General features: G+C 41.4%; 1 long non-coding RNA gene across 3 annotated transcripts in view; it reads left to right on the forward strand.

Annotated features, from left to right (window-relative positions):
- Window positions 1-21,798, forward strand: part of LOC140630930 (uncharacterized) — a 165,588-nt gene extending 143,790 nt beyond the window's left edge. For all 3 annotated transcript variants that reach the window (XR_012028614.1, XR_012028615.1, XR_012028616.1), the window contains 3 exons: window positions 13,003-13,123; window positions 17,335-17,456; window positions 18,620-21,798. This is a non-coding gene — a long non-coding RNA (uncharacterized lncRNA). The remainder of the gene's footprint in view (window positions 1-13,002; window positions 13,124-17,334; window positions 17,457-18,619) is intronic.
- Window positions 21,799-22,136: the final 338 nt, after the last annotated feature.

Below are 22,136 nucleotides of genomic sequence, written 5' to 3' on the forward strand. Positions count from 1 at the left end.
ATACAAGGGAAGGTGATCGACCACATTCAGGTGGTTACCTCTGGAAGGAAGGGAGGGGGAAGACTATGCAGGAAACATCATCTGCTTCTTTAAAAAGAAAAGATTTTATTTTTAAGTAATCTCTACACTCAACATGGGACTCAAACTTACCACCTTGAGATCAAGTCTCATGCTCTACCAACTTAGACAGTCAGGTGCCCCTCTAATTTTCAAATATGTTTTTATTATATATGTGAAGTAAAGGTGACAAAATGTGAAGATTTAACAAAATTGGGTTGTGGCTACACATATGCTTATTATAGTATGCTCTGCATTTTCTATATGACTGAAATAATTTGTAATAAAACGAGAATGCTAGAGAACATAGGCAGCAGTCTCTTTGACTTTGGCCATAGCACCTTCTTAGTAGGCATTCTCTGGAAGCCAGGAAAACAAAAGCAAAAATGAACTACTAGGACTTCATCAAGAAAAAAAAAAACAACAAAAAAAAAAACTTCTGCACAGCGAAGGAAACAATCAACGAAACTAAAAAGCAACCTGTGGAATAGAAAAAAATATTTGCAAATGATATATCAGACAAAGGTTAGTATTCAAAATCTAGGAAGAACTTCTCAAACTCAACACTCAAAAAATAAATAATCCAGTTAAGAAATGAGTGGAAGACATAAATAGACATTTCTCCAAAGAAAACATGCAAATGGCTAACAGACACTTGAAAAAAGTGCTCAGCATCACTCATCATCAGGGAAATACAAATCAAACCACAATGAGATACCACCTCACGCCAGTAAGAATGGCTAAAATTAACAACTAGGGAAACAACAGATGTTGGTGAGGATACAGAGAAAGGGGAACCCTCTTACACTGTTGGTGGGAATGCAAACAGGTGCAGCCACTCTGGAAAACAGTATGGAAGTTCTTCAAGTTAAAAATAGAGCTATCCTATGACCCAGCAATTGTACTACTGGGTATCTATCCAAAGGACACAAATACTGATATGAAGGGGCACATGCATCCCAATATTTATAGCATCAATGTCCACAATAGCCAAACTATGGAAAGACCCAGATGTCCATCAACAGATGAATGGATAAAGAAGATGTGGTTCATATATATAATGGAATATTAGTCAGTCACCAAAAAGAATGAAATCTTACCATTTGCAACAACGTGGATGGACCTAGAGGGTATTAATGCTAAGCAAAATAAGTCCGTGAAAGACAAGTACCATATGATCTCACTCATATGTGGAATTTAAGAAACAAAACAGATGAGTATGGGGAAGGGATGGAAAAATAAAACAAGAAAAACAGAGAGGGAGGCAAACCAGAAGAGACTTAACTATAGAGAACAAACTCGGGGCTGCCAGAGAGGGGTGGGGAGTTGAGCTAAATGGGTGATGGGCATTAAGTAGGGCACTCATTGTGATGATGAGCACTGGATGTTATATGTAAGTGATGAATCACTAAACTCCACTCCTGAAACTAATACTACACTATATGTTAACTAACTTGAATTTAAATAAAATCTTGGGAGATAAATAAATAGATAAATAAAATGTGAATGCTAAATGACTTTTAAAATGAAACCTAAAAAGAAGTCAATAATAAGAATTATAAATAAATAAATTATATAGTGTTTTTGGAAGATAGTAGGTTACATGGAACAAAAGAGAAAAAGTAGACCTGGGTAAGGGATTTCAGGAGGGTTGCAGGTAGGCGATAGGCTGAGGTTCTGAACAAAGGTGGCCAGCGTAGTGTTCACTGAGGAGGCGTTTCTGAGGTAACTACAAGATTTTAGTGGAGAGATGACTTCTGCTGATCTTAGATATCATTTACTCTACTGAAACCGAGGCACTAGCCCTGGGAGAAGCTGTGTGAGTGTGTTATAGCAGTAGAACCAGCAGACTGAGTGATGAAGGGACGATCTGGAGTGCATGGCAGGTGAGGGATTTGTCTTGCTACCTTTCAGACATTTAGTTTCTAGGGAAAAGATAATGAGGTCTTCACTTGTCTAGGAGAAGCAAAGTTTATCCTGGAAGTTAGGTCAAAAGGAAATTACTCTTGGTGTTCTCTTCATGTTCATAGGGAACATGAAGCTATATGTGGGACATCTTCAATCATATTTTTCTAATCAATGTGTATGGCTGTTTTTAATGAATCATCCCTTGTGTAACCTGAGAACATAATAGAAACTAATATCTGTGAGAGTAATTCTGTATGGATCCAAGACCATGTCATTCAGATAATTAGCTTCCAGCTACCTCTCCTGATCTAGGGATATGTGTTTGAGTACTTAGGCTGGAGGCCAGGATTACAGAGTGATTTCAGTGATACCAGGTAACGTCATTTGATTTCCCCCATTCCACCCAGTCCTCCTCCATCGCTCCACTCCCTACCTAGTTCTTTCTCGAAAGTCTCATGGATTAGTATGATCCACCTTCACATAGCCACTTTTAAGTGTTTGAAGACAGTTATTATAGTTCCCCAAACCTCTTCTTCTGTGTGGAAAAGGCATTGGTTCTTACTATTCATGTGAGCCATGGCATGTTTTTCAGAGACAGCCCTACCACCCTCACTGGCTACCACCTTGCAAAGATATTCTATTGTGTCAATGTCTGTCTTAAATCCCATATATGATCAGAGAGCACAAAATACAGTGTTCCTGTTGGTATTAATACAGCCCAAGATTATATTAATGTTTCAATTAACACCAGTGTACAATTTTCACAAGGACAGCTACAATGCCTGGATGCATAATCCAAAGTTCACTATTATCCAGGTCACATTTGCATCTCGTTTGCAAAAAATGTGAAAAAAGGAGATCCCTGGGTAGCTCAGCGGTTTGGTGCCTGCCTTTGGCCCAGGGCGCGATCCTGGAGTCCCGGGATCAAGTCCTGCGTCAGGCTCCCGGCATGGAGCCTGCTTCTCCCTCTGCCTGTGTCTCTGTCTATCATAAATAAACAAATAAATAAATCTTTTAAAAAAGTGAAAAAAGTTATCAAAAGTTTCAGCTAAATCAAGAAACAGTACATTTATGACATCCCTTCAATCTACAGGAATCATTTTCATAAAGCAGATAGAACAGTTTTGGGAGTCTCATACTTAATAATCCATGCTGACTTCATATAATAATCCTTGCTTTTCTAAAGGCTTACATACCACATATTTTAAAATCTATTCTAGAATTAGATTCAGATTGATGTCATATTTAATGACCTATAGTTTCTGGAATTTATTTATCCTCCCTTTTTGACTTCAGAAATAAATGTTTTCCAAGTTTCACCATTGCAGCATTACTGCTGGTATAGAAGGAAGGGCCGTGCACTGGCAGCCAAAGGACTGTGGGTTTAGATCAGATTTGCTCCTAGCTAGCTGTGTAACCTCGAGCAATTTGCTTGACCCATTTTTGAAATTTAAAGGTTTGGACTGTAACCACTCAGAATGCCTCTTGCTTGGTGTCTTTAAGATATTTACCCCTTTTTTAAATGAAAATTTTATTTATTTCTTTGAAAGAGACAGCGAGAGAGAGCATGAGCAGGGGGAGGGGCAGAGGGAAAGGGAGAAGCAGACTCCACTGAGCAGGGAGCCCAATGTGGAGCTCCATCCCAGGACCCCAGCATCATGACCTGTGCCAAAGGCAGATGCTTAACCAACTGGGGCACCCAGGCACCCCTATATTTACCCTTTTGATAAGAAATTACCTATATTCTTCTAATTTCAATGTATAGTCTTAGAGTGAATTGCTTCTCCCTGTTAATAATAGATGTGCCACACTGAAAAATAATTCAATATCCAAGTTGATTTGGTTACTTTTGTTCTTCTTTTTCAAAAATCTTTATTGAAATACAATTCACATACTATAAAATTCATCCAGGAAAGGGTACCATCCCATGGTCGTTGGCATATTCACAGAATTGTACATCACTACAGTCTAAGTTTAAAGTATTTTCTACCCTTGTTCTTAAGTGGACTGAAGCATCAGCTCAGCCAGGGGGCTATCCATGCTAGGGTAACAGATGTAGGTCCAGAGCTTGGAACCCTCTTTCAAGTGTTACCCCTTTTCCTAAATTGTGTGTCCTCATTCAGAAGTATAGTTAGTACTTAGAACAGCATTGGCTTGCTACTATGAATGAAAGCTTTGGGGAATGCCTACACACCTTTTCATGAATCCACTAAATGCTCATTCACTGTATTTTCCAACGGTGGTAGAAATTACATGACTATTTCAGTAGCCTAAAGAAGTGGGCTCTTGGTACCACAGGGAACTTCCCCCATTCCTTATTCATCAAAACATACTTAAGTCTCTCAATTCATGTATGAATGTTCCTTGAAACTACCATCTGCCAGGTTCTGGATGTTCAAAGCTCTAGAGATTCAGGGGTGAATAAGATAGCTGTTGTGGCCACTGTTGGAGGAGAGAATCAGGAAACAATGAGATAAGACTATATATAGTCATCGTAACAGTTACAGGAGCGACAAAAACATCTGTTGAAAAGGAAGTTTGTAGAAGGCAGAGGGCCAATTGCTTGATCCTCAAAAATGGGAGTTTATGAAAGTCTGGCCTCCTAATGGAGAAATCACTTGGGTCAGAAAGGAAGCTCTCAAGGGCTATATTCCCTGTAGCAAACAAAGAAATACAAGTGGAGAAACTGTCTGTGCACTGAATACAACTATCTGTTGGGGAACACATGTGGGCTATGAAGTCACTCCTGGTCCATAGAACAAAAGACCTGCCAGTCAAAGTCTCTCACTGGTCTCCCTTGGAGAACTCTGAGTTTGGTGTGGATGTCAGGTTCTAATGGGACATAAGGAGATGACACACACTTGGGTCATTTGAGGAATCTTGAGGACAGGCACAGATTTTAAGGCAGGGGAGGGAAAACCACCAGACCTAAGAGATAGTACAGTGGCCTGGGGCAAGTCACGGAGGGGTGCTGTTATTATCCCCAGACTGAAGAGCCAGGAGCCTTGAGGACAGGGCTGCCCCACAGGAGGTGTGACCTTTGCCCTCCCCAGGAAGAAGGCATAACCCCTTCCCCACCCCAACCCCCACAGTTTGCACTCTTTTCCAAGAGTTCTCTGATGGCTGAACTAGTGGGAAGCAAGAGGGCAAAGGGTGCTCTTTGGTGTGATCCTTGCAGGTCAGTCTTCCAGAACACAGAGCAGGGTGGATAGGGTGGAGAGTGGATTTGAAGGGGCAAAAGGGGGAAGTTATGTTCTGGCCTCTCTCTTCTTCACAAACTCTTCTTCCTCCACTGCCCTCTAGTTCCTAAACTAGGTACGTGGTGTAGTATCGAAGGAAAAGCAAAGGGCAACAAAGGTCTGGAGTCCAGTATTCAGCGATTCAAAATCTCTGAGTCCCTTTATGATGTGGAAGACACCTAACTTATCTGAATCTGGTTAAGGGCATGGGCTCTGCAGTCAAACTACCTGAGTGCACATCTTCCCTCTGCCACTTACCCTGTAATTCTCTCTCTCCTGTCTCTCTCTGTCTTCACTTGTCATTCAATTCCATTTAAGAACAAAGTGCTTGAAAAGTACTCAGTAAGTGTTGGTGGTTTCTGTCTGTAGATGGGGATTATCTTACCTATTTCTTTTTTTAAAAAAGATTTATTTATTCATGAGAGACAGAGAGAGTGAGAGAGGTAGAGACATAGGCAGAAGGAGAAGCAGGCTCCCTATGGGGAGCCCAATATGGAACTCAATCCCAGGACTCTGGGATTACTTCCTGAGTCGAAGGCAGATGCTCAACCACTGAGCCAGCCAGGTGCCCCTATCTTACCTATTAGCGCTGTGAGGAGAATTAGACAAGTTAATGCATGTACAGAAGGACTTTGTGGAGCTCTGCATAACAACACCAAAGCCACAGGTTTCTGCTTTTCCTTCTTCTATCCTCTCATTCCTTCTTTCTTTCATACCCATTGAGCAAATCATTATGGAGCCAGACACTGTCCTGGGCACTGAGGAGCCAGTGGAGGGCAAGTATATAAGGTCCCTGCAATCCCCGAACACACAGCCAGTGGGGCCTGTGGATGATAAGCAAACAATCAAATCAATGAACAAGGTAATGTCAAGTGGCAGCAGGTGCCCTGAAGGCAACAAAACAGGCAACTAGATTAGGGACTAAGAGTGGGCATCTGGGGAAGGGAACTATATAGTGTGGCCAGGAAGTCCACCTGGAGGGGTGTTTGAGCTGGGACATGAAGGAATATAATATCCTGGCCTGGGTAGATAGTGAGGCCAGGTTATGGAAGGATCTAGAGGGAACAGAAATACAAAGTCTCTAAACAGGAGTGATCTTGGAGTATTCAAGGGTGTAGGAAGAAAGGCCAGAGTGTTTACAGCCTAGTAGGGGATGAGGGTGTAGGGTGGGGAGGAGTTGCAGCTGTGAGGTTGTAAGTAAAGGCATGTCGTGATCTGAATCTGTTTCTTCATCTTGATTAGACACTGTCACTGTGGGCTTGAGGATTAATGTGGCACAGAGAAGACCTGTAGTATGGTTCTGAGAAGAGGGCCAGCCCTGAGAGCTGAGACAACACAGGAACTGCTTCCCCAGAAGGGGGCACTGCAGCTGACACCTGACCCAGGGAAGATGACCTACGTGGAGAGTTGGTGGCAGGGATCTTTCAGCCGGAGGTAGGGACCTCTTAGACACAGAGGAGAGGATGCACAGAAAGCTTTTGCAGAACAGAAAGAGGAATAACCTGGGCATTAGCGCTGAAGCAGGTGCTTGGAGTTGGGTCTCAGATCCAGGGAGCATGTTTGCAGGGCTGAATGTGAGAGCCACGTCCTCGCCCTGTCTCCCAGCACACGACATGCCCATGGGGCATGGTGGCCACCAGGTTTGGCCAAGATCTTAGGTTGTGGGACAGAGCATGGTTCTCTTGCTGGTCACAAGATGGCTGTTGCAGCTCCAAAGAGCAAGCACATGCCAAAGAGCATGGTTACCTGCCTACTGGGTCTCGTGACTTCTCTCGCACAGTCTGCTGATTGCCAAAAGGCACCAGTCACCATCCAGAAAAGGACAAGTCCTCATGCTTAGAGAGTAAATGGGGATATTAATGAGTGTCATATGGTGGAAGGAGCTCTGGAATTTGAACCTAGTTCTGTCCCTTTATTTTTTTGACCTTTTGCAAACTACTTAATTTCTCCACGTCACAGTTTCCGCATTTATCAAATTGAGACATTACCTACTCCCCAGGACTGTTGGAAGCATTTGGTGACATAATGTATGAAAAGCTGTATTTCCATTCCCCCTGCCTCCACCCCTCTGTGGCCATCTACAGTCTGTAAGTAGATTCCGAAGCTTTTTGGATATCCTGTGATTGTCAGTCAAAGAAGCAATGCCAGGGAAGGCATCTGAAGAGCAGGTTTCCTCTGGGTTAAACCTGGCCAGCAAAATAAGCTCCCCAGTCCAGTTTCCTTCCTGCTAGGTCACATATCCAAAAGCAACGTGCTTATTCTCCAAGGCAACAGCAGATGCTTATATCAACAGAAGGGAGAGGGTCAGACATTTTAAAATAGAAAACAAGGTCAAAAAGCTCAATTTGGTCAGTAAATACTGACCTCTCACAAACATTTTTAAAACCCCAAGTGTGGGATCCCTGGGTGGCGCACCGGTTTAGTGCCTGCCTTTGGCCCAGGGCGCAATCCTGGAGACCCGGGATCGAATCCCACGTCAGGCTCCCGGTGCATGGAGCCTGCTTCTCCCTCTGCCTGTGTCTCTGCCTCTCTCTCTCTCTCTCTGTGTGTGACTATCATAAATAAATAAAAAAAAATTTAAAAAAAATAAAAAATAAAACCCCAAGTGTAAAATTGGCTCATTTCATTAACTCTGCTTCAGATTCTTCAGCTGTAGCTACTTTCTCCTGCCTGAGGGGCCAGGCCGAGTGTCCCCAAGAACTTACAGAATGATAGGACCTGTGATCTTCATGCAGGAAACGTTCTATGCATTTAGATGGCATATTTTTTAGTCTGTTAGTCTCTATTTGAATATTTGAGTGGATTCTTGATGCACAAAATGTTTTCGAACTGCAGCTCAGCGGGTTGCTAAGGTGAAAGCGTTCGTGATTATAAACACACTGGAAAGAAGAAAAAAAAGGCCCTGGTGTATATCAGCGTTTTAAATGCTGTGACTTGGATTCAATTTAATTATTTCCTCCCTATGGCTTTAAATCGAAGGGCTTCAAAATCAGGAGTTACTACTCATAAACTTAATGCCTTTCCCCTGGTAAAAGCAAAGGAGCTCAGAAATAAAGGGGCCCCAGAGTGGAGGCAGTGTGAGCAGAGAGCGCAGAGAGCATTGGATGGGACATCCTGAGCCCCGGGGTCCCCAGCCCCAGTTAGCTCTTTCTGGGTGCCTCTGACTCATCATTCATAAAAACAAGGCCAACAGTCTCTAAACCTTTTCCAGCACTGAAAGGTTATGTTCTACAACTGTGGCAACGATATATGGAAATTGTCACTGCTCTCTCCCAGGGCCATAAATCCTGCAGAGTTCTGGAGTGCCAGAAGGAGAAGGTGGTTTGGTGCATTCACCTCCTTCCTGGGGCACACCTTGCCTCCTGCACAGTAGCAGTCATTGTACACCTCACCCCCCGGGCACCTCTCAGAATTGTTGTAAGGACTGAACATAAAAATAAGGTGATGAAGGCCAAACAGCTAACCTAGGAGCACTCCAAAGAGTTTGGGATGTTGAGAGTCTCTGGATGGGAATGTGAAGTTAGGCCTGGGGATGGAGGTGGTAAGGGTAACTGGTCAGTTCACAAGGATGTGAGACAAAATGGCAAATGCAGCTCTCCCTCTGCTGAGGCTTCAGGGGCTCAGTGGGACCTGGCCTCTGGAGACTGACCCACTGTTCCCAGCATTGCCCTGTGGGAGCATCTGGGCCCAGCCCAGAGTAGAGCAGATTTGGCTCTGCATCACTGTGCATGGTGAAGATGGTGCATGTGTCAGTCTGGGGAAGGCTGCCTGGGTAAATTGTCCTTGCCACCCTGACAGCCACACAGAACAGAAGATTCAGAGTAGCTCCCACATGAACTCCACATGTGAGATGTCCATATGGTCTGCAAATCTGTGGGACCCTAGCAGTCTGTCCTCAGGGGCCAGTTACACTGTTTGATAGACTTCTACCTCTACTTCATAGCCTTCTCCCTGTCCCCAGGTGTGTATAGTGACAGGAGTTTAATGAACATCAAAGGTGTCCTGGGGGAGAAACATCACAGAAGATCAAGGAGAAATGTAACTGGTGTTTGCAAAGAGGAACAGGTTCTTGTTTCTTCCAGCCATTCCCCATCTTTTCTTTTCCTCATTTGCTTTTTTTTTTTTTTTAAGATTTTATTTATTCATGGGAGACACAGAAAGAGGGGCAGAGACACAGGCAGAGGGAAAAGCAGGCTCCATGCAGGGAGTCCCGATGTGGGACTCGATCCCAGATCCCAGGATCATGACCTGAGCCAAATATGCTCAACCGCTGAGCCAACCAGGTGCCCCTCTCCTCAACTGCTTTGAAAGTATGAGTTCTTGTCCTTTTCTGAATGGTGACTGGTGCCTTCAGGCAGTCAACTGAGGGTGTGAGAGAAGTCATGAGACCCAGTGGGCAGGAAACTGAGCCCTGTTCCACAGCTTAGGAGTTCTCTGCTAGGTATATTAGTTTTTCATGGTTTAATGTGGAGATACTGTGTTTGCTTTGGATGAACTATAAGATTAGACATATTCTTGTAAGCAGGAGTAGAGTGCTCTGCTTTAGGGGTGATCAGCCTTATTTCCTTAGGTCAGGATCACTGGGATTCCAGGCCAGCTTGAGAGCTTTCCTCAGGACAGCAGTAAGACTTACCTGTCCTTCCTCACAGGGAAAATATCATTTTCTGCTCACTCTGGATATAGGAGTATTATTTTCTGTCGAAATGAAGAGTTCCTTGTCTTTTATGATCCATCTTTCTATCCCACCATTGACTATGCTCCTGAATCACAGTCTCATCTGTCTTCAGGGAAGAGACTGGGTGGCAAAGATAAAAAATCAAGCATTGATCATATCCTATCCTTTGTCCATAATCATCATCGATGCAGACACTATTGGTTACCTACTCAGCCTGAATTCCTTGTTTCTTCTTTGATGGTAGAACCCTGATCTTGTTCTGCTATCTCTCCTCCTCTGCATAGCCATATACCCAAAGAAGGTGGTCCTATCTCTAACTCAAAGATGGCCCCTGAGTAGTTATGCTATTCCATTCTTCCTGTCAGTGATTGGTTTATTCACAGATTGTGACTCAATCCTGGCCAATAAGATATGGGACAGGGGTTTTCCCTGTTCTTCTGTTGGACTTTGTAATATCTGCATGTGCTTGCTCTTTGGAGCTGCAACAGCCATCTTGTGACCAGCAAGAGAACTGCCCCAAGGGCCAAGCTGATCTGCTATGGATGGCAGAGTGGAAAGCTAAAAAGAACATGGTCCTTAGGGTTATATTCAAGCCCCTGAAATAACCAACCATGAAGCCACACTAACTTGGAATTTCTGATTTCTAAAGTTAGGCAAATGAGGATTCTCTTTTATTTGCAGCCAAAGGAACTGGACTTAGAAATTGGTGCCAAGAGGGGCTGCATGCAACAATAGGGGAATGGTGGGGAATGCGGGATCAGTTAGTACCTGGCCAAAGGCAGTGTACCAGGTATATTATGTGGTGGGACTTGAGTCAATCACGGCATAGACTTAATTATAAGTTAATTATTAGCTGTGGTCACCTGAAATGGAGTGCCCTATGAAGATAAGGTTTGAGGGGACCAAGTGGCAGCTACTATATAGTTTTATAGAAAGTCTAAAGCAATCATATTCTATAGACAGGATTATTGCTTCTGTTTGAGCTGGACAACACTTAACAGGGAGGATGTCAAGTTCGAATTTCTAATTCAGGTACAACTGAAAATCAGGAATGATCTAATTATGTAATGTTGAAAGACTAAACCACACACCAAGTTCACCCCTGCAGATTACTGAATTACAAATTTGTTAATATCACTACTTTACTGAGTGTCCTAAGTGAAAGTGAGGCTATGAATTGGAAAAGAGATGAACCCCCAGCAAAAATAGATACCTATGGGAAGAGCTGGATGAAGTATTAGTCTGGGTTGAGAGAGTTTCATATATATAAATAAAGACAAAGATAGAGAGAGAGAGATTGATTGATTATAAGGAATTGGCTCATGTGATTTGGAGTCTGAGAAATCCTAAGTTCTGCAGTCAGCAAGTTGGTGGCCCAGGAGAGCCAATGGTATAAGTTCCAGTCTGACTGAGAAAGACCAATTTCCTATTTCAAAAATAGGTTCCCTACTCTTATACAAAAAAAAAAAAAAAAAAAAAAAAAAAGTGGCGGAGGGGAGCCTTTTTGTTCTATTCAAGCCTACAGTGGATCAGATGAGGCTCACCCACATTAGGGAGGACAATCTGCTTTACTTACTCTATTGATACAAATGTTAGTGTTGTCCAGAAACACTCATAGACTAACACATGACTAGATATCTGGCCCAGTCAAACTGACACATAAAATGACCGTCGCAGATAGTTTAGTCTTTAAAGCCGTCACTTTCCTAAACATTCCTTACTCGGTAGGGCAGCTCTCTCTCCCATCCGATGAAGCCATGTTTCCCTCCTGAAAGCTTTGCATGACTAAGGAGACAGCTCTCCTCTTTCTCCACTGCACCCATGTCCCCAACCCCTGCCAGCTTCTTTAGCTAGAGCCATATACCAGAGTGTGTCAGGGGACCAATTACACAATGAAAAACCCAGGAGTAGATTATTTTCACACCAAATCGAGTTATAAGAATTTGCTAATTATTTCAGGAAAATTCTAGTAAAGGTCAGCAGAAAAGAATTCTGAATATACAAGATCAAGGAAAGAGGGACGTAATTCTAAATGCAACTGAATTTGTCAGTAGGTGTGAACCAACCAGAGATTCTGAATTTGGTGCATTGGGTCAGTATATTCTACCTATTTGCTTAGTTGCATAAAAACTAGATACAATAGTGGGCATTGCTAAATGAAAATAAGTTGCCAGAATTTCACTGTTATAATGGAGAAGAAGGAATTTAAAGACTTAGGGAGATGACAGTGTTAGGATGAATCTGTCTAGTAAGGTTCACAAACCCACACCTTAACTACATGTCCCCTGAGAGGGCCCAAAAGACACCCCCTTCACCCAAGCTCTAGGAGTACATTGCTTAGGGGAGCACTTGCATCTTTTAAAAGCAATGTAGCAATCTTTTTGGCCGCAGGATGTTGCCTTCTATTTTCCCTGTGATGTTTGAAGTGAAGTTACATACTGAAACGTAACGGGAAAGATAGACAGCAATCAGTTTAGAGAGATTACAGACTGATATAGTTACTGTGGGAAAAGAGGAAGAGAAATGATCAGAAGTATGTAGAATATTAGAACTATACAAAATAATGTAGCGATACTGGGGGCCTGGTTGATGTTGAAAAATATGAATGTTAGTGGCCCCAGTCCACTTGGTATTGTGTGTGTGTGTGTGTGTGTGTGTGTGTGTGTGTGTGTGTTCTTAGGAGCAGCCAGCAAGCTAGTTATAGAAACAGAGAATGAGAGTGCTCAGATTTATATGTGGCTGGTACTTTTGCAAAGGTGTACAAGAAAATAACAAGAGGGGAAAGAAGTTAATCACATGGAAAGGGTGCAGGTGTTAGGAGATGTCTGGACTAGGCAAGGAGGCCTCAGGAGAGAGTTGTCGGGAGGAAGTAGAAGGATTCAGACTGTAGATCCGGATGAGACTGAAAATTGAAGATTGGGTGAGATAAGAGAATGGTAGACTGATTAGCCATCTATCAAACCTGTTTCTTTTTCTTTCCCTTCCACAGATAGATTATTTTCCCCTGTCTTTCCTGTGAGCTTGTGTCTGAGTGCTGGCCAGTGGACTATTGTGCACTAGTTCTAAGTCTGGTCCACAGAACCTTCCATGTGCAATCCACTGTGTCTTTCCTTTCCTTATTAGTCTCGGAAGCCACAAGTTGAAGATGGTAGAGACACCAGATGGAAAGAAGTTGCATCCCTGAGTTGCTGCTTAGATGAGAACTGCCTACTCATCAGGGGCACCTGTTTGGGACTTTAATCAAGTAAGAAATAAATTTATATTGTGCTAAGATGCTGAAATTGCATGTTTTGTCTGCTACAGCTGCCAGTGTTCCCTAACTAATATAGTTGTTTAAAAAAAAAAACAAACAGGAGGGAAATTTTTGTTTCTCAATTAGGATATTCCAGAGGTGACACAGTTCCTGTTGATAACAAGGTCCAGGGAGTAGTGGTATGCCTGATGTGGAGAGGAGGAGGATGCCAATGGAAGGAAGACGTTAAAAGCATAGAGAGTTACAGTGTTGGATGTCAGTGTAGATATTAACATTGTCCAAGATGATGACAGGATCAATGGAGAAGAGGAGACTGTGAATCAGAATAATCTGATATCAGCTAGCTCTTATTGGGTGCCAAGCATTTTGCGTTTAATCCTTACAACCACCAGATGTAGTAGGCATTAGCCTCTTTCATAAATAGGGCTCCTAAGCCTTTCAGGATTTGAACTCTATTCAGTCTACTTGGCTTCAAATCAATATACTTAAGTACTATATTAAAGTTTCCCTGAACAGTATGGATTTAAACAGAAAAAAAAATGCGCCAATGTCATGGACAAAAAGATTGCAAAATATTAGAGCAGAAATCTCAGTCAAGTATTAATGTCAAGATTCCTAAACAAGGTGCATAGATTTATTTCTCTGCATTAATAACTACCTGGGTGCAGAGTGCAGACCCCAGAGTCTAGGCTATGGTCCTCTCTGATAGTTCCCTTTTTGCTGTTGTCAAGTCTCTTTAGTATTTTACTAAAGACCCTTCATTGAATTTCTTTGAATGACCCCATCATCTGGTCATTTGAGCCTCACTACGCGAAGGACTAAGCAGGGTCAGAGAGATGATGTGACCTACACCAAGCCCAGATTGACCAAGTCGGGTCTTCTGATCCTGGGCCAGTACTTTTTCACTATGTGGGTTAGATTAGAGATTTCTAATTTTTTTTAAAGCTATGGAAGTTTTTCTTAAAATAAAAACATGTTAGGAAAATCAGTACATACAATGGATAGAAATAATTGTGTATTATCCATTCCATGCCCACAATATTTCCTAATAGTAAAAACTCTGTTTCGATGAACTACGGTAGGATGAATGCCCCCTTCTTTCTGCCTTCTTCCTACAGCAGACCCAGAGACACCTCCCCATTTCAAAAACCCCCTAAGCAGTAAGTGGCTTTTAGTTCTCTAGTGACCAATGCAAAGAGGGAAGCATAACTATTTACAAGAGGAACAGAACCAATGCAGTAAAACCAATCCACCAATTAAGAGAAACACAGTAGAAGGCTATTCCAAATATTCTGAATACTAGTCCTCTAGAAATATATATGTGTGTGTATATATATATATATATAGATATATATACACTAAGACTTTATATAAATAAGTAAATATACATATATAATGTTACAGAATATTTATTTATTTTTAACCCAGAAACAATATTCTAAAGTATATATCCTAAAGAAATGACTTTATATCTAGTATGAGACTGTCAAGAGCATCATTGTTCTCAATAACTCCTAAAAGGAAATTACATACATACCTACCAAATGTAGAATGGATAAACACATTGAGGTACTTTGAGACATAGGAATAATATATAATTATTATTATATGAAGGAAAATGAAGGAACTACAGGAATATGAATGAATGAATCCTAGATAATATTGATATAATATATTAGAGGCTTGTGTGTTTAGAAACTGTATTGCTGAGGAAGCGTCCATTGGTTTAAGACTATAAAGAAAAGCAAGAAAATGATTCTAATAAGAGTTAAGATGATTGTTACCTTCCAGAAGCAGGGAGAGTATTAAGGAGAGAGGAAAGAAGAGAAGGGTACTTGGCCTGGATGGGGCTTCCCAAGATTGTTAATCTGCCTAACTGTTATTTTATGCACTTTTCTGAAATTATGCTCCCCAATTAAAATTTTTTAATAGCATGAGGCCACACATATGCACACACACCTATTCCTAAGGAGAGAAACCTTTGGTGGATTTCCCTACAAAAGATGCAATGCACTGTAATTAATATTAAATACTCATCAATATCACCTTCATATTAAACATAGCATGTTCTTTTTCAGGACTACCTTTTACCCTGGTTCTTCTGGCACCACCCCAAAGCACACTTTGGTGGCTTGTTTGGTTTAAGCTAAGATTAAATTCCACAGAACTTAGAGGAAGGGAGTTGCCAGATTAATTCTTTTTAGGAATTATCTCTTTTACCTGAGCTTTTTAAAGATTTTCTGACAGTTCAAGATGGGCTCTTCTGACAGGTTGCTGGGCTGGGACTATTCTCAGTTGCTAGGCATGAGAGAGGAGTAGCCCCCTCCTCTGAGAATTGAAGGACCATTAAAAAAAAAAAATCTGCCTGAACAGAAGGCCATTTCCAGTTTTGACTGAAGAGAGCTAGAAAGTCCCTGAAACCAGGGCCAAGATTTCATTTGGAAAGTAATTTTGAGTCTGCTGCAATTCATAGAAAAATGAAAAATTGAGACTCCAGTTCTTTGCCATAAGCATAGCTCTGGTTATTTGAGCCTAGACAAAAACACCCATACAAGGTTTAGGTTTGGTAAATTTAGCTTCTTGGGATACTCTTCAAGACAAAATAGATAAGAAATGTCCATCAAGATACATCAATGCAGCTAATTGCTCTGGGGATATTTCCTCTGTTAACCATCTTCCTAAAATAACTTTAGTTTTAGCACAGTGGATTCAAAGCCTCTCTTAATGATGATAATTAAATATTGGGGTCAGATGTCTGTTAAACCACTGGTAGTTCATAATGATGAAGTCATGTTATTGGCATCTGAGAGAATTCTTAACTTTCTGTTTCTCGTTGAACGTATATGTGCATCTAGCTTATTTCAAAAAACGTTCAAGTTCTTAATGGGCACATTAAAAAAGAAGGGGGAATCAGAGCATATTTTTCATTTATCCCATTAAGAATTATCTGATCTATCAAATGAATTCTCCTTCCATCTATCAGTTTCAAGGTTGCTGGTATAACTTTATTATGCATATCCATAACTGGGAGTATTAACAACCAGTAGTATGTGGTAAATACACACGGCTTAGTCTATAGCCGAGTGTTACATACAGAGTCAAAGGCTATTGAAACATCTCTCCATACGGAGCACTCACTACATGGTGTCTCAGGCTTTTGCAGTGATAGCCACACCTAAAGTCATCTCCCTAAAGAGCATGGCCCTAGGCCTTGTATGGTTCTAAGACATCTGCTTCATCTAAGACCACCAGGAACTCTTCTCTTAATCCTTAGTTTCTTCTACTTATGAATACTCTCTTGTCATCTGTCTACTTCACTGTTTCAAATGGAGCCAATTCTGCCCGTGCCAAACACATGGGGAAGGGTCAGGAAGCCAGGACTGGACAAAAGCCCTGGTTCTAGCATTCATCCACATATTTTCCTGCACCCCTATTGAACTGTAGTTCCCAGGTCTCATTTCCCTGAGGGTTTTGATTTTTGGCCCGTGCTCCAGTTCCTGGCATCTACCTTAGGCCCGCCTTCTCGTCATTACTAGTCTAAACTGCTTCCCTTACTTCCCAAACCATGGCATCCCACTCAACTAATCTTTGCACTTCCTTCTGGTCTTTACACTTGCTCTGGGCTCCTGTGGCCAGTCCAGGCTGTGCGGTTCCCCCATCAGGCAGGCCACACTCATCCACCCATTGGAGGAGCATGATCAACCAACCATCTAGGGTAGTACTTATCACTGTGTTGTAATAGTTACACTGTGTTGTAGCTTTAAGACCATGAGCTTCCAAGGGCAGGCATTGTCATATTTATCTTTGATTCTTCTAGCACAGTTCACAGCACAGGGGACAAGTTCATTTTGTAAACCGTCCTGGATGCTTTGGGAAAAGAGCATGAAGTAGTTCATTTATATTACATTTATACTCTAGTAGTTCATTTTGCAGTTGGCAGAGGTCATTAAGGTTGCTATTTCATTCAGTTAATAATATTATGTGCAAAGCAATGAGTACAATACAGGAAAATACTTTTTATTTTTGTCTTGTAAAAATGAATAATCATTTTCTATTGATTCCAATCCCAATTGGGCTGAAAAGAAAAAAGAACAAAAGTCTTGTATATGTATGTATGGAGGGGAGGGGTGTCTGTGCACTAGGGGTGTGCTCTCCCTGTCTGACATTCCTCCTTGAAGTCCCTCCTCTCCTCCCACCCTCAGTTCTCTACCATCGGCCTCCAACTGTCTTCTCAACCCAGAGGAGACTTGACCTTTAGATGGGAGACTGGAGAAGATCACCTGGGTTGGGATCCTCCCAACCAGAAGATTGTCTAATTGCATGAGTAAGTAATTTTTGTCTAATTTTTTAGAGCAGTGTAAAACTACTGCCCTCCTTTACAACAGACATAGGTAATAAAGGCTTTTGGTGCTTGGGTAACACTTCCCTTGGAAATATTTTGTTCTTGGGGCACCTGGGTGGCTCAGTTGGTTAAGGGTCCAATTCTTGATTTTTGCTCAGGTCATGGCATCGGGTTTGTAAGATCAAGCCCTGTTTTAGGCTCTGCACTGAATATGGAGCCTGCTTGAGATTCTCTCTCCCTCTCCTTTTGCCCCTCCCCTACCTCTCTCTCTCTCTCTCTAAAAAAAAAAAAAAAAAAAGTATCTTATTCTCAAAATGTCTGAAAGAGTTACCACATTGATTGATGCCAAGCCAATCCTGGGGTAGTGCCTTTAAAACAACAGCAATGCTAAAAGGTTTAGAGTACCTGTGCAGTGATTTGACTCTTTAATCATTTTAAGTTACTTACTAGTCATTAGCTTTCCATCTAAATGATGAGTCTCTTAGGGGAAGGACATGGTGAGAGGGAATTTCAAATTCTCCATCTTGTTTGTTTTTCTTTTTCTGTTCTCAGTAGACAGTGCAATATCTGACACCGGGTGGGCACTGCACAACCCTTTGTTGGATACATGTATATGTTTTAACTTCAGGAATACAATCCCTATTTAGTTAGCTAAGGAATAACTCCTGCTTACACGACTTAATGAATCAGTGGTGGTTATATGAGCAGGGAGTGTTGTAGGAAATGCCAGCCAATAACATAATTAGCACACATGGATAGCAGCCCAAGAAAAAGACTGTCCTTATGAGAAATGTAACTTCTGAAGCCAAACTAGGGATGTGGGTTAATAAGGAATTTTTGAGCTGCTGTCATATGCAAGATGAAACTTGCACAAGAACTCCTTTCTCTTCCTACTCCTGCACATAAAAATTTACTTCTGTGTCTCCTGCACCACCTTTGTATCCTCCTGTTACAATAGAGGAGCTTTGTATCAAAATCCAGCCCCTTCCCCTAGGTCTGGGCTTTCATTTCCCCAGCTTGAGGAAATGCATGCTATTTAATCTATATATTAGAGTTGTAGTTCTCTTTTATTTTTCAAACATGCTCAGATAGTTCTCATTTGCAAAAACAAAATAAAACTCTCTCTACCCCCATGATCTCCTCAGTGTACTTCCACTGCTGCCAGATTTCTAGAAGCAGTTTTCCACACTTGGTGTTCTCACCTCCACCTCGGTCTTCAGCATCACCTGGCTTCTGGCTCCATCACACCAGCAGAAGGCTCCCGCAAAGGTCATCATTGACATCTCCATGATGGGACCCAAAGGCTGCTTTAAGTCCTTGCCTAGGTAATTCAGATTCTACAGCACTGCTGACCATTCCCTCCTTTTCCTCCTGACTTTTGTGACTCAGCATTCTCCCGGTTTCCCATGGATCTCCTAGCCATTCCTTCTTTGTCTCCTTTGCAACTTCTTCCTCCTCTACCATGCCATTAAGCATCAGAATTCTCAACTCTTTGCTCTAGTACCTCTTCATTTTCTGCTCTGTGTTTCTCTCCAGGCCAGTGGCACTCAAATGTAGCTGCACCTGGAGAATCACACTTAAATACTTCTCTAAAAAAGTAAACGAAGAATTTATGGGGGTGGAGCTCTTAGTGTGTTCCAAAGTTTTAAGGATTTATGGGAATGAATATTTGGAAATTGGGAAACCTGGTTCTTGGAAGCAAAGACTGATAAAAGGCAACTCATAATCCAAGATTGCACTTGTTTTTCAAGGGACTTTATTTTTTGAGAGCAGTTCTATATTTGTTTCAAAATTGAGCAGAAAGTACAGTTTCCATATACCTTCTTTCCCCACAAATGCATAACCTCCCCATTGTCAGCGTCCTCCACTAGAGTGGTATAATCCATGAGCCTGCACTGACACATCATCACCACCCATAGTCCACAGTTTACATATGATTCATTCTTGATGTCGTGTAGTCATAGGGTTTGACAAATGTATAATGAAATGTATCTGTTATTATAGTGTCATACAGAATGGTTTCACTGCATCAAAATTAATCTGTGTTCTGCCTATTTACCTCTCCTTCCTCCCTAATCCCTGACAACCACTAACTTACTTACTGTCTCCCAAATTTTCCTTTTTTTTTTCAGAATTTTATATAGTTGGAACCATAGGATATTAGCCAGAATGGCCTCTTTCACTTAGTCATATGCATGTAAGGTTCTTTCATGTATTTTCAGGGCTCGATGGTTCATTTCTTTTTTTAGCTCTTAGTTACATTCCATTGTATGGAGGTACCACACTTAATCCATTCACCTACTGAAGGACATGTTGGTTTTGGCAACTATTATAAAGCTACTATAAACATTGGCATGCAGGTTTTTGCACAAGTCCTTTGGGTAAAAAAAATATATATATACCAAGCAGCATCATTGCTGAATCACATAGTAGGAATATGTTTAATTTTGTAAGAAATTGGCAAACTGTCTTCCAAAGTGGCAATACCATTCCTACCTGCAATTAATGAGGGTTCCTGTTGCTCTACATCTTCACCAGAATTTTGTGGTGTCAGTGTTTTGGATTTGGCCATTCTGATAGGTGTATAGTGGCATCTGATTCTTGTGTTAATTTGTGGTTCCCTGAGGATGTATGATGTGGAATATCTTTTCATATACTTATTTGTCATTTGTACACCTTCTTTGGTGAGGTGTCTGTTCAGATCTTTTGGTCAGTTTTTAATTGGGTTGTTCATGTTTTTTGTTTTGTTTTGTTTTGTATATTTTGTTCTTTATCAGATATGAATCTTGCAGATATTGTCTCTCAGTCTGTGGCTTATTTTCTCATTCTCTTGAGATGACACATTTTTGGCCTCCTTATACAAGTTCTTCAGGTACACTTTCTGGAGTTTTCTTGAGAGAGGCACTGGCCTTACTTTTCATTTAGTATCTCCAAAAGGAGAAGGAGCTCTCCTGTTAGTAGTCTGCTTGTGTACACATGTTCTTTTCCCACTTGCAAGCTGTAGGTCAACTCTCAATTCTGCATTTTGATGCAAATAAGGAGGAGACATCTCTCATGTCTGGATCAAGAAGGACAACCCCTCAAAGGAAGAAATTTAATACAAATGAGAGTGGCCCAGGAACTCAATTAAGTCACACATCTCCCTGAAAGTCCTCACGTATTCATTCTGGAAGCAGTGTATTTTCAAGTGCACTGGCCAGGACTGACTGATGTCCTAACAGCATATCCCCGGATAGGATTCCTCCAGCTTTTTCACCCCAGGCCTCTTCTGCTCAGGTTCCCTGTCATAGCAGCCTTCTTGGTTAACATTATTATCATTTATTTTCTTTTAATTTCAACCTATAACTCAGCAAGAATTGGAAGCAAAGGAGACTCAAGGCTGCCTCTCTTTTAAAACAAATGATATCTTGTTCCCAGCAAGGTGCAAGTCAGATGGAAGACATTTTTCAAAAGAGAAAAGGCAATTCTGCCCTCTTGGGGACTTACAGAAAAAAAAAAAAAAAGACATGTGAGTTAATATCCTTCCTCTGGAGTGAAGCAGGGAGGAACTAAATGGGGTAGACAATGAGGAAATTAGTACCTCTGGGTGAAGCCTTCTGTATGATTTCATTAGTCTGGTTGAAATGAATTACCATAATTTTGGGCATTCACCTATTCAAATGTAAATATGAAAGCAAAATACTAGGTCAATTGTTTTGGGTTTATCCCCCCCCCACCCCAACTTTAATGTCCCATGCTAACACTTTCTACATTGAGGACAACAAAATGGAGATTTCTTCTAGGATCACTGGTGATCCCATGGACCACATGGTAAATGGATCACATGGATAAAAAGGCCTATGTTACTCTCTTTATACAATAAATAATGCATATTATGAGCATTATAGGGAACAAATGAGTGCCTTCTAAATAATTGATTTCTGTTTCTTCCTTTTATCCTTTGGTCTGTCTCTTTTCCTTCTTTCCTTCCTTCCTCCTCCCTTCTTTCTTTCCTTTTTTTTCTTTTTTTTTTTCCTTAGAATATTGGGACTTCGTGTGCATATTTGTTGGGTTTCCTTTCAAATATAAGAGAAGTATGATTTTCAAGTAGCCTTTGTAGACATTTGAGACATGCAGGAAAGACAAAAATCAAAAGGTAGAGGCTTGAGGCAGCAGATGGGAGGACAGCCTGATTTAAGCAAGGTTCCAAGGTGCTTCATTTTCAATCATTTGTGAGCAATTGCGCTTCGTATTTCCTTCTTTCTTCTATCTACTTTGAGAGAAAGAAGCTTAGCTGATCAGTGGGTTTTTTCCCTTTCACTAATTCGGCTATTAATCACACAATTTCTTTGGTGGGATGAGGGAATACGTCATGGAAATTAAAGCTCCTTTTTCCCCTTCAACTCTTGTCTTGTATTTGCAGCACACTTTGTATTTGCAAAGCAGTTTGATGGGATGTTTGATCTCCACCTGCATCAGTCCCAGTGAGCTAGGTTGTGCTCTGGAAATGAACAACCCCAATTCTCAGGGTCCTAAAACAAAACAGTTAGTTTATAGATTATGGTCCAAGCCCATCTGAGACTATCAAGGTGAACTTCTTATCATAGATACTCAGGGAAGGCCAGCAGAAACTCCATCTTAACACCTGCTTTCATGACAACAGAGGCAGGAAAAGACCAGAGG

The sequence above is a fragment of the Canis lupus genome, chromosome 3 (genome assembly GCF_048164855.1).
Source record: "Canis lupus baileyi chromosome 3, mCanLup2.hap1, whole genome shotgun sequence".
NCBI classification, from domain to species: domain Eukaryota; kingdom Metazoa; phylum Chordata; class Mammalia; order Carnivora; family Canidae; genus Canis; species Canis lupus.